We start from the raw sequence: 13,982 nt of genomic DNA, 5'->3' as shown, positions 1-13,982 counted from the left end.
TGCTCGTGTCTACATGTGGTACGTGATATCCAGGACAATGTTTGCTGATGGCACAGGCAAGAATGCTCCATGGATGTGGCTGAAGGCGTTGACCGTCTTCGATAGCAAATGGAGTTGGGGTTCGGCGACACTGGCTTACTTGTATCGACAGGTATGAAGTTGTTTCCTTTTCACTTCATTGCTACATTATCAATGCGCTCTTGCGGCAAATTTGACCATGTTCTCTTTTATGTGCAGTTGGACGAAGCCTGTTGTAGGCACACTGGAGGTATTGGTGGTTGTCTGCTCGCACTTTTCATATGGAGCTGGGAGCGTTTGCCGGTTGGACGACCGAAGACCGTGAAGTACAAGGATTGGGACGATAAAGACGACCCACTACGGCTCCCCACTTGGGCTTACAAGTGGGATGTGTTAAATGAGACGACGGATGATCCCTCGGTAATGTACAAGTTGTACAAGAGCGAGCTGGATGCGATCACGCCTGAGCAGGTGAACCGACATTGCATAAGTGATTATCATGCTTGTATCGTAACTCGATATCAATTTTGCATTCAATCCCATTTTGCAAGTGGAATGGGAGCCGTATGGAAAAGGAGAGAGTTTTGGTAACCCTATGGAGTTCAGGCTGAATCCGATGTGCACTAGGGATAGGGATCTCTGGCATATGCGGTGCCCACTGATATGCAACTGGGCGGTTGAGCTTCACCTGCCACATCGGGTGTTCCGCCAGTTTGGTTTGTTCCAGCCACACCCGCCGGAGTGGGAGGACACGGACAAGTTGCTACACACGTAAGATATAATTAACCTTGAGCACTTAGCAGCTTCTCGACGGTTTCGATGATGCTAATATTCTGTTTCTAACTTGCAGGTTGGATAGGAAAAAGCAGCGGAAGATCAAGGATTGGGCCAAGCATCACAGCAAGTATGTCGTGCAGTTCGCTCTTAGTGTGGAGCAAGCAAGGGCTGGAAAACGAGCCCAGCTTCGTGAGCACTGCCCGATCGCGTTCAACAACTATCTCACATGGTTTCTTGCAAGTACCCGCGTGGAGGTATGCCAGCCGGCGTATGCTGAGGAGATTCTGGAAGAACCCACCATTTTTGATAAGGTAGCCCAGGACCAGTACAACGCATTAGTCAGGAAAGGCAACTCAGTGATCCCTTCAGCTCCAATGATGAACTTTGTGGTTAGCCCTTTTTGCTTTTCCATTCGCACTATTCACATCTTCGCTTGCCTAACACTTTGATACCGTTACTGTTCATAGCGTGCCTAGATCAAGAAAGCAGCTGATGAGATCGAGACTATTCTGGAAACAACCCCAGCTGGCAAAAGCGATGGGGAAGGTCATTCAATTGTACATGTTGCAGCGCCAGGGCCAAAAGTTAAGGCGGCTATCAAACCTTTTCGGTTGTCGTGACCCCGAGTATGTATCACCAGAACGGTCTAGGTCGGTGACACCATCAGATCCCGCTTCGGGGCAGGGCCATGGTGAACCTTTCGAGGATGAGGACGTGGGTATGGTCACCCAAGAGGTATGTCACGACGATATATATCCATTTGTTGATGCATTGCTAACTATATCCTCACACACGGTCTTTCCATATCTTCTGTTGATGCATAGGTTGCTGATGATATGACCGTGGGGAGGTACCAGGCTCGGTCTGCATACGAGTTGAAGCCTAGGACGGGAATCACCAAGTACACACCTAAAGACTTCACCCAAAGAGGCAAAAGGACGGTCGGCACCTCGCGGATGGCGGCTTTGGATGACTATTTGGATGACGTGGACGAACCGGAGCCGGAGCCGGAGCCGGAGCGGGTTCCTCTTCCTAGGAAGGTGAAGAAGATAAGCGTCAAGAGGGGGGGAGGAGCCAGCAAGCGTGGAAAGCACTAGTCATTTTTTATGTCGTTGAACTTGGAGTGGTCGTACCTATTAGTAGAGTGGAATTTGTTATGTCGTTGAACTTGGAGTGGTGGTAGCTCTATGTTAAACTTGAACTTATTGTGATGGTCCTTTCTAAGAAATGATGTATGTGGTGAACCCTTTTTGAACCTTAATGTTTGTTATACAAATTGTTGAACTGTGGCTGAAAATGACCCAGTAGAGGGGGGCAGGAGGCACAGAAGGTAGGCCTCCAGTTTGAGGCAAAAAAATTGCTAAGTGTTTGTGCGGCGCCTAGCTCTGTGGCGCCACACCATACTGTGCAACGCCTAGCTGCCAGGCACTGCACAGTAGAGTGTTGCGCCTTCAGGCTAGGCGCTGCACAGGTCTGTAACTTGCCATACCTTCTGTTGCTGTCTGGATAGCTACAGACCTGTGCAGCGCCTTGCCTGGAGGCGCCACACTCTACAGTGCAGCGCCTGGCAGGCGCTGCACTGTAGAGTGTGGCGCCTCCAGGCTAGGCGCTGCACAGTTCTGTAGCTATCCAGAGAGCCACAGAAGGTAGGCCTCCAGTTTGAGGCAAAAAATTCGCTAAGTGTTTGTGCAGCGCCTAGCTCGGGGGCGCCACACTATACGGTGCAACGCCTAGCTGCCAGGCGCTGCACAGTAGAGTGTGGCGCCTCCAGGCTAGGCGCTGCACAGTAGAGTGTGGCGCCTCCAGGCTAGGCGCTGCACAGGTCTGTAACTTGCCATACCTTCTGTTGCTGTCTGGATAGCTACAGACCTGTGCAGCGCCTAGCCTGGAGGCGCCACACTGTACTGTGCAACGCCTAGCCGGCAGGCGTTGCACAGTAGAGTGTGGCGCCTGCAGGCTAGGCGCTGCACAGGTCTGTAACTTGTGTTGCTGTCTGCATAGCTACAGACCTGTGCAGCGCCTAGCCTGGAGGCGCCACACTATACTGTGCAACGCCTAGCTGCCAGACGCTGTACAGTAGAGTGTGGCGCCTCCATGCTAGGCGCTGCACAGGTCTGTAGCTATCCAGAGAGCCACAGAAGGTAGGCCTCCAGTTTGAGGCAAAAAATTCGCTAAGTGTTTGTGCAACGCCTAGCGGCCAGGCGCTGCACTGTAGAGTGTGGCGCCTCCAGGCTAGGCGCTGCACAGGTCTGTAGCTATGCAGACAGCAACAGAAGGTAGGCCTCCAGTTTGAGGCACTTGGACTTGGACTTAGTGAATTTTTTAGCTATCCAGAGAGCCACAGCACCTAGGCGCCACACGGTAGATTGCAGCGCCCAGATGCTAGGCGTTGCACTTGGACTTAGTGAATTTTTTAGCATATGCAAACATAGTAAGTAACAACTATAGATTGCGGCACCCAGATGTGAAGTAGGATTGATACGTAGCAAGCAAACAACTGTGAAAGAACATATGCACGAAGTACTTCACGACACATAGTAGTTCATAACACATAGTACTTCACGACACATAGTAGTTCTTACAACCAAATCGAGGAGGAGACATAGTAGTTCACGGCACATAGTAGTTCACAACCAAATCGAAGAGGAGACATAGTAGTTCACAACCAAATCGAAGAGGAGACATAGTAGTTCACAACCAAATCGAAGAGGATGACATAGCTCTATTGCGTAGAGCAAGGCCCCTTTCCCTTCTTCTTCTTCCTCTTCCTCCTCCCTTTTTCTTATGAGGTGAGCCTCCTTAACCACCCTCTCCATGAATATCTGATTGTCCCTCTCTTCTTTTTCAGCTGCAATTGCCCAAAGCTTCATGGTTCTTTCTTCAAAATCCTGTTGACGCTTCTTATGTGCCTCCTCAACTTTCCTCATCAACGCTTGCTCCCTAGCGCGCATCGCATTTGCCGCAGTCTGTTTCCGCTTCCTCTCCTTCTCAAGCTCCTCTTCCTTCTTCTTCTTTAGCTTGGTTGCATCCTCCTCTCTAAGCTTCTTCTCAGCCTTCTCCCACCATCCTGCCATCTCATCTTCGCCATCCTCCTTCATCGTTGGTTTGTTGGGTTGGGAAGCCGCCATACCTACAATGAGTGAAACATAATGGTTAGTAAGGACAATAAGAACAAATGGAAGCACATATGAAAAAGAAGAACATATGAAAAAACAAGAACATATGATACATTATAGTTAGTGAGGAACATACGGAAACGGTCCATCTAGGTATCCAAACATTCCTCTATAACGAACTTGCGCTTGTCCATCACCACGGCCAAGTCCACCACCAAGGCAAAGACCATCACCAAGGCCGAGACCATCACCACGGCCATTACCACCACGTCGAGCTCTACCACCACCACGGCCTAGACCACCACCACCACCACGGCCTCTTGTAAGTCCAAGTTGCCGACCTCTTTGTTGCCTAGATCCTCTTTGGCTAACACTTGGTTGGCTAGGCACTTGTTGGCTACCACTTGGTTGCCTTGGCACTTGTTGGCTACCACTAGGTTGGCTACCACTTGGTTGGATTGGCACTTGTTGGCTACCACTAGGTTGGCTACCACTTGGTTGGCTCCCTTGTGTAGCTCCTTGTTGGCTTGTGCTTGCATCATTTTTGTTGGACCTTTTCCTTGGTTTCGTACATTTTCTTTTGTTGTGGCCATGACCTTTGCACTCCCCACAACGGGAGCTCTCACGAGGCTCTTGGAATTGGTCGTTGCCCGCTACGCGGCGCCCACCATGGCCCCATCCGTCCATGTCGCCTCTAAGACGCTTTGTCTTACGTCTACCCTGTTTAACAACCTTCAACTCCGGATCCGGCCATAGTTGAACTCCATGATACTCCGGCCATTGTGATTGGTCAAAGTATGGGTGAAAGCGGGGAGCCCATGTTTTCTTGACCGTCATGATTGAGAACTCCGAATCCCTCACGGTGCGTGGGTGATTGATGTCCACATTCCTAACGCGGCCGGCGGCATACAAGTGTGAGCATGGGAGATGAAGCAACAATGGCCTCCCGCAAGTGCATTCACATTGTGTTAACGACACCTTGAAAGCCCGACCTCCATGTTGCCGGGCATCGTTTGTGGTTCCTCCTGGCTCTTTCACTTCGTACTTCCACTCTTCGTTGTCATATAATATAGCTTCTTCTGAGTCCGCCTTCCGTGATTGAAATACCAACCATTCATCAACTTTGGGTGGGAACTTGTACTTGTACTTCCGTGGGTTCTCACCCGCTATCTGTGCATCGGTTTCCATCGAGTACTTTACAAAGTATGCATTCATCTTGTCAAATGTGTATTGAACTATTGCCGTCACGGGTAATCCACGTGCACCTTTGAGCACCCTATTGAAGCATTCGGCCATATTGCTTGTCATTTGACCGTATCTCCGGCCATCTTCATCAAAAGCACGTGCCCACTTGTTCCGGTATTGAATGTGCCTATTGAGAAATTCTTGACCCCCGGGATCAAGTTTTTTGTGTGCGAGCAATTTGTTGTACAAAGTGGCGAAGCGCTTATCGGAGAAAGCGAGACAACAATCTTGAAGATCATCGGCCAACTCCTTAAGGCCACATGCCCTATAGAAGTTCGAACAAAAGTGCCTCATGCACCATCGATGGTGCAACGGAGCATGCCGAGGAATGTCAATCTCCACGGCGTTAAGAATTCCTTGATTCCGATCCGATATGACACAAATTTCCCTTTGAGCGGGTAACACCTTCGTCCTCAAAAGATGCAGAAACCACTCCCAGTTGTCATTGTTTTCCACCTCAACCAAAGCAAATGCCAATGGCAACACCCGGTTATTGGCATCACTTGCTATCGCAACCAACAAGGTGCCCTTGTATTGTCCGGTCAAGAACGTGCCATCAGTTGCGATGACTGGCCTACAATGTTCGAAAGCCCTCACACATTGCTTGAACGCCCAAAAAGCACGGCCAAATACTCTGACTTTCCTTCCTTCATGAACCGTTGTTTGGTGCCATTGGTCGAGCCTCATATCCAAGGTAACATTGCATACAACCGAATCCCTAGCCTGGAGGCGCCACACTCTACTGTGCAGCGCCTGGCAGCTAGGCGTTGCACAGTATGGTGTGGCGCCCCAGAGCTAGGCGCTGCACAAACACTTAGCAAATTTTTTACCTCAAACTGGAGGCCTACCTTCTGTGCCTCCTCCCCCCCTCTACTGGGTCATTTTCAGCCACAGTTCAACAATTTGTATAACAAACATTAAGGTTCAAAAAGGGTTCACCACATACATCATTTCTTAGAAAGGACCATCACAATAAGTTCAAGTTTAACATAGAGCTACCACCACTCCAAGTTCAACGACATAACAAATTCCACTCTACTAATAGGTACGACCACTCCAAGTTCAACGACATAAAAAATGACTAGTGCTTTCCACGCTTGCTGGCTCCTCCCCCCTCTTGACGCTTATCTTCTTCACCTTCCTAGGAAGAGGAACCCGCTCCGGCTCCGGCTCCGGCTCCGGTTCGTCCACGTCATCCAAATAGTCATCCAAAGACGCCATCCGCGAGGTGCCGACCGTCCTTTTGCCTCTTTGGCCTCTTTGGGTGAAGTCTTCAGGTGTGTACTTGTTGATTCCCGTCCTAGGCTTCAACTCGTATGCAGACCGAGCCTGGTACCTCCCCACGGTCATATCATCAGCAACCTATGCATCAACAGAAGATATGGAAAGACCGTGTGTGAGGATATAGTTAGCAATGCATCAACAAATGGATATATATCGTCGTGACATACCTCTTGGGTGACCACACCCACGTCCTCATCCTCGAAAGGTTCACCATGGCCCTGCCCCGAAGCGGGATCTGATGGTGTTGCCGACCTAGACCGTTCTGGTGATACATACTCCGGGTCACGACAACCGAAAAGGTTTGATAGCCGCCTTAACTTTTGGCCCTGGTGCTGCAACATGTATAATTGAATGAGACATGGAAGGTAGCAACAGATGTTAAGTGCTAGTTTGAAGGAGATGTGAACCTTAATGAATGCTCGAAGTGCACCTTCCCCATCGCTTTTGCCAGCCAGGGTTGTTTCCAGAATAGTCTCGGTCTCATCAGCTGCTTTCTTGATCTGGGCACGCCATGAACAGAAACGCTATCAAAGTGTTAGGCAAGCGAAGATGTGAATAGTGCGAATGGAAAAGCAAAAAGGGCTAACCACAAAGTTCATCATTGGAGCTGAAGGGATCACTGAGTTGCCTTTCCTGACTAATGCGTTGTACTGGTGCTGGGCTACCTCATCAAAAACGGTGGGTTCTTCCAGAATCTCCTCAGCATACGCCGGCTGGCATACCTCCACGCGGGTACTTGCAAGAAACCATGTGAGATAGTTGTTGAACGCGATCGGGCAGTGCTCACGAAGCTGGGCTCGTTTTCCAGCCCTTGCTTGCTCCACACTAAGAGCGAACTGCACGACATACTTGCTGTGATGCTTGGCCCAATCCTTGATCTTCCGCTGCTTTTTCCTATCCAACCTGCAAGTTAGAAACAGAATATTAGCATCATCGAAACCGTCGAGAAGCTGCTAAGTGCTCAAGGTTAATTATATCTTACACGTGTAGCAACTTGTCTGTGTCCTCCCACTCCGGCGGGTGTGGCTGGAACAAACCAAACTGGCGGAACACCCGATGTGGCAGGTGAAGCTCAACCGCCCAGTTGCATATCAGTGGGCACCGCATATGCCAGAGATCCCTATCCCTAGTGCACATGGATTCAGCCTAAACTCCATAGGGTTACCAAAACTCTCTCCTTTTCCATACGGCTCCCATTCCACCTGCAAAATGGGATTGAATGCAAAATTGATATCGAGTTACGATACAAGCATGATAATCACTTATGCAATGTCGGTTCACCTGCTCAGGCGTGATCGCGTCCAGCTCGCTCTTGTACAACTTGTACATTACCGAGGGATCATCCGTCGTCTCATTTAACACATCCCACTTGTAAGCCCAAGTGGGGAGCCGTAGTGGGTCGTCTTTATCGTCCCAATCCTCGTACTTCACGGTCTTCGGTCGTCCAACCGGCAAACGCTCCCAGCTCGATATGGAAAGTGCGAGCAGACAACCACCAATACCTCCAGTGTGCCTACAACAGGCTTCGTCCAACTGCACATAAAAGAGAACATGGTCAAATTTGCTGCAAGAGCGCATTGATAATGTATCAATGAAGTGAAAAGGAAACAACTTCATACCTGTCGATACAAGTAAGCCAGTGTCGCCGAACCCCAACTCCATTTGCTATCGAAGACGGTCAACGCCTTCAGCCACATCCATGGAGCATTCTTGCCCGTGCCATCAGCAAACATTGTCCTGGATATCACGTACCACATGTAGACACGAGCATATGTCTTCACCATGTCCTCATTAGAATCCTCAGGGCAATGACTGAAGTTCGATGATATCCACGTGAAAGTAGCGCCCGCTGCGACTCTTTCCTTCTTCTTATCTTCTGCTTCTGGTTCCCGAGGCTCCGGAGGAACCATACTGATAAGGGCATGCATCTGCGCGCGCCACCCATCAGAATCGGTGTTCATACATAAAGGATTGCCATCGATAGGAAGACCGGTGATCATAGCAATATCCTGCAGCGTCACGGTCATCTCCCCGGTCCGAAGATGGTAAGTGTGTGTCTCCGGCCTCCAATGATCAATAAGCGCGGTGAGTGCTGCAGCATTGTTGGGTGGCATCGACCGGCGGACCAACTGAATGAAAGGGAGAAGTCCTGCCTCCCTTACATACGGTGTGTACCGCTCATCATAGCGCATCCATCCAAGGCTGATCCCGTGAGACCGAAGCTTCAGAGGTGCAAGCTCCTACAAACAAACAAATCATAACATTACATATGGGGCATTTGTGTTTGAAAAAAAATACGAAATTCATAACACCGGCCACTTTCAGTATTACCCGCTGCTGCACCGACATAGCGTACGACCGGTGTTGTTTGTCCCAATGATCATCGAGAAGCCAAACCATCCTAACAATTTCAACAAAGCATTCTTGTCAACACGATTATCTTTTCAATTCAAAAAAACTAAAGTAGGCCTACTACATGCAAGATTCAAAGCATATGTATCCAAAGCATTTTTCTCAATACAAGTATAATTCAAAGCATATGTATCCAAAACTAAACTAGGCCTACTTCATACAAATAACTTTTCCATAGAAATAACATGTCAATCTATATATTCAAACATATCTTTTCAATAAAATAAAATACACTAGGGTTTCACAAATCAAACAAACAAGGGTTGTAATACATGCAAATTTCTAATACATGCAAGATTCATATCTAATCAAATCAAACAAGGATTCCCCAAATCTTTGAAATACCATATTTTGTATGGATAGAAAGAAGGGGATCGGAGGAGAGTACCTTCTAGGATGGATTGGTGAAGAAATTCACGGACCAAATCGTCGGATCTGAAGGATTTGGAAGAGGGGATTGAGAGGGGGAGAGGAGGAAGCCGCTAGGCGCTGTTCTGTAACTCCTGGAACGAATGGGTGGGGTGGGGGGAGGGGGAGCGGGCGGCTGGCATCTAAGTCACAGTGCAACGCCTAAGGGCTAGGCGCTGCACATTACATGTGTGGCGCCTACCTCGTAGGCGCTGCACTGCTGGGTCCGGGGCCCAGGGCTGCCATGGTGGACTGGAGTGCAACGCACCAGAGCTAGGCGCTGCACAGTTGGGTGTGACGCCGGCATGGCGGGCGCTGCACAAAAAGGTCAGGGGAGTGAAATAGTTTCACGGGCAGTTCATTCTGTGAATTGGTTTCGTTTTGAGGTCAAAATTGTCAAATTTGCCAAGCCAGGTTCGCCGAAAAAAGAAAAGAAAAGAAGCCGGAATGCTTTTTGACTCGGGGTGGGGATGGCAGGGCAAAGCGTCGAATATCGAGTACGACCCAAGAAAGAAGTACTGGATGCGGCAAGCCGGCTGGCTCTCCATGACAGGCTGGCTGATTGTTCAAGGTGCACCTGAGACGACGAGGTCGGAAGGTTGATGAGTTTAAACGGGAGCCGGGCAGGATTGGACAGTCTGGCGACGGACGTGATCCTGTTGAGCTCTCTATGTTTATGTTTAGGTGTGGTCACCTTGAATAGCCGAGGGGCATTCGTGGGAGCAATCCTACGGGCTTGGCCAGTTTATCATGGCAAAATTTTGTCTTCCCGAGCCCGGACACATCGCTGCAGGGCAGACAGGTCCCCACCCACCCAAGGCGTATCGTTGGTCCGCCGGAAGGAACGAGGGCGAGCACATTGTGACCCCAAACTACCCGTGATGCGACTGAATGGTGAGCCTTCCGGTTAATACAATGTGCTCGCTGGGATGCCATCGTAGCCTTTCCATATTTATTTATTTTTTGAATATTGGCAATTGATCTGTCAAATTCATTGATTGGAAGATAACCGAGTATAAAATTAAAGTTGTATTTCACTTTTAGGTACTATTCTAATGCCTTTTCTTTCTTTATAGCTGTTAGAGTAGTCATTATGGTATACGACTTCTAGTCCAAGTCAGTTTTGTATCCCTACCCCAAGTCGGTTTGTACCCTCTTATATACTCTTGTATGCCGCATCAAATCATCAATAAGAAACAGTTTTATTCAGCTTTCATGGTATCAGAGACCGATCCCAGGGTTTAGGATATGGCTCCGCCAACGCCACCGCCGCCGCCGCCGCCCGGCTACTTCGAGCGCCGGGCCGCACTCATCGCCAAGGCTGCCAACGCCGCGGCCGCTTCTCTCTCGGCCTTTACCATAGCTCCACAAAACTACCCTGCACCCATCCTCGCCGCACCAATATCTCTTGCTGACACAATCTCCGACGTCAGCCCCTACATCCCCATAGTTCTTGATCTCGCCGCCCACAACTACTACCATTGGAGACATCTCTTCGATCTCCACCTCGGCCGCTGCAACCTGCGCTCGCACGTCGCCGCCAACTGTCTTCCCCGCCCCGACGATCCGCAAGGGGTTGAAAGATGATCTCGCGACCGTCCAGTGGTTCTACACCCGCATCACCACCGAAATCTTCAACATGCTCGATCACGACGGCGCCACCGCTGCCAACATCTGGCACTCCCTCCGTCAGCTCTTCCAAAGCAACACCGACGCTCGGAAAAACGCTCTCCACACCGAGCTTCGCAATATGGTGCAAGGAGACGCCCCGGTGAACCTGTTCTGCCAGCGCGTTAAGACCATTGGTGATGAGCTCCGCGAACTCGGCGATACAGTTAGCGACTCACAGCTAATCAATATCGTCGTCGTCGGCCTCAGCGAAGACTTTGACAAGCAAGCCTCGTTCATACCGATGATACGGCCCCCTCCTACCTTCGCTGAAATTCGTTCCTTGCTACAACTCGCGGCGGAAACACAAGCTCGCAAGGACTCTCGCCCCAAGGTCTTTCATGCTGCGGCTCATCCTCCTCTGTCGTCTACACCAGCGCCGGCTCCTGCCGCCGGGCCGTCCGCATCGTCATCTGTTCAACCGCCCCCAGGCTGGCGTCCTAGTCCGAACTACCGCGGCAAAAACCCTATCTACAGGCCACCGTCGACTCGTTCGGTTCCGCCTACGACATCACCAGCACCGAGTCCTGCACCACCCACCAGTGCTCCATCTGCGGTTGCATGGCAGCCTCCTCATGATCCTTGGACGGGGCTTGTTTAAGCATGGCCCATGCCCTGGTCCGCTCCGTCCACCCTCGGTGCTCCGCCGGCATACTCAGGTGCCTGGTAACCCGGCCTTCGGCCGCCTACTGGTGCTCCCGGGGTTCTCAACCCCCGACAGCTGGCCAATGCCTATCAGGCTGCCCCGACGTATGCTCCTTATGGTCATTACAGCACCGACGGCGGCGCCTACTACACACCTCAGCCGGCCGTGCTCCCGACGCCACCCCCACCACAGTCGGCCAATGCCTACTACACTCCCCTGCCGGCCCTACTGCCTTCACCATCGTATCCGCCGGCACTGCTTCCGATGCCACCCTCACCTACGAAGCCGAGCTGGGATCAAGCTGCCTTTCTCCAGGCCATGAATAACTTTGCTGCACAAGGAAACTCGGGTACGGATTGGATCTTTGATTCAGGGGCCTCTAGTCATATGTCTGCATCTAGTAATTGGTTATCTTCTTGCACTAAATCTCCTTTCCCTTCCATTATCCTTGGAGATGGATCATCTATTCCTATATATTGTGTTGGTCAGGCTCAACTTCCCTCTTCCACCAAACCTTTTTTACTTCGCGATGTTCTAGTCGCACCCGCACTCATTAAAAATCTTATCTCTGTTCGCCAATTTACTTGCGACAATCTAGTTTCGGCTGAATTTGACCCTTTTGGTTTATCTGTGAAGGATTACCTGACCAAGGCCGAGATCGCTCGCTTCAATAGCTCCGGTGATCTTTATTCTCTTAATGGAGTTCCTGCCGCCACCCCTCCAACATCCATGCTGGCCTCCGTCGATCTCTGGCATCGTCGCTTGGGCCATCCCAACCCCGCCGTCTTAGCTTATATGCTTAGTGAATTTACCATACCATGTAATAGGGACTCTCATAATTCTGTGTTTTGCGAGTCTTGTCAATTAGGCAAACATGTGCGTCTTCCCTTTAGTTCCTCTAGTTCTTGTAGCACTTATCCCTTTGAATTAATACATTGTGATTTATGGACCTCTCCCATTGCAAGTGTTTCGGTTTTTAAATACTACCTTGTTATCCTAGATGATTTCACCCACTTTGTCTGGACTTTTCCTCTACGCAACAAATCCGAGGTCCATTCTCTTTTCCTTAATTTTCAACGCTATGTGTCTGTTCACTTCTTCCTCCCAATTCGCTTTATCCAATGTGACAATGGTCGCGAGTTTGATAACATTAAAAATCGTACTTTCTTCTTACAACATGGCATCCTGCTTAGGTTCTCATGTCCCTACACCTCCCCTCAAAATGGTAAAGCAGAACGCTCTCTTCGCACCCTCAATGATATAGTTCGCACTCTCCTCATTCAATCATCTATGCCTCCCAAGTTTTGGGCTGAAGCCCTACACATGGCCACCTTCCTTCTATTCGACCTTCCAAAACTAAACCCAACACTACTCCCTATTATTCCCTCTTTCTTTCCCACCCCGACTACTCCGCGGTTCGTGTTTTCGGCTGTCTCTGTTTTCCCAATGCCTACGTCACTTCTGCAAATAAATTGTCACCACGCTCTATCCCATGTGCTTTTCTCGGCTTCTCTGACGAGCACAAAGGCTATCGCTGTCTCGACCTTCACACCGGACACGTTCATGTCTCTCGTCATGTCACGTTTGTTGAGCACATTTTTCCTTTCTCACAACGCACTAGTACACCATCCAACACCCCTAGCTCCGCAAACACCCCCCTCTCCCCGTCCTTTCCAACTATATACTCCCCTACCTGCCGAACACAACTTATCACCACCACCATTAACACCCACCATAGCCAATCCCAACCATACACTCACCCCACCCGAGACGTCCCCAACACCCCCGACCCATGCTCCCTCCCCAACACCCCCGGCCCCTACTCCCACTCCACCACCCAGCCCTGCTCCCACTCCACTACCCAGCCCTACTCCTTCGTCCGACTCTTCCGCTGCGCCGGACTCACCAGTACCCACCTTACCCCCTCATGCTATTCCTACAGCAGCCCCGATTAATGATCATCGCATGCGTACTAGGGCCAAATCAGGATTTCATCAACCCCAAGACCGCCTAAACCTTCATACCTCCGTATCTCTCACTTCTCTTCCAAAGAATTACAAACCTGCTCTACTTGATCCCAATTGGGCCGCTGCCATGCAAGAAGAATATAATGCTTTACTTCAAAACAACACCTGGCAACTTGTTCCTCGTCCTCCCAATACAAATATTGTTTCTGGCAAATGGATTTTTCGCCAAAAGTTCCACTCCGATGGGAGCCTCTCACGATATAAAGCCAGGTGGGTTTGTCGTGGCTTTTCACAGCAACAAGGAATTGATTACGAAGAAACCTTCTCTCCTGTTGTTAAACCTAGCACCATTCGCACCGTTCTTAGTGTTGCTGTCTCCTCTTCATGGCCCATTTGTTGGAAATATGCCCTAGAGGCAATAATAAATGGTTATTATTATAT

Source organism: Aegilops tauschii, chromosome 4 (genome assembly GCF_002575655.3).
Source record: "Aegilops tauschii subsp. strangulata cultivar AL8/78 chromosome 4, Aet v6.0, whole genome shotgun sequence".
In the NCBI taxonomy this organism is placed as follows: Eukaryota; Viridiplantae; Streptophyta; class Magnoliopsida; order Poales; family Poaceae; genus Aegilops; species Aegilops tauschii.
This window is presented reverse-complemented; position numbering follows the sequence as displayed.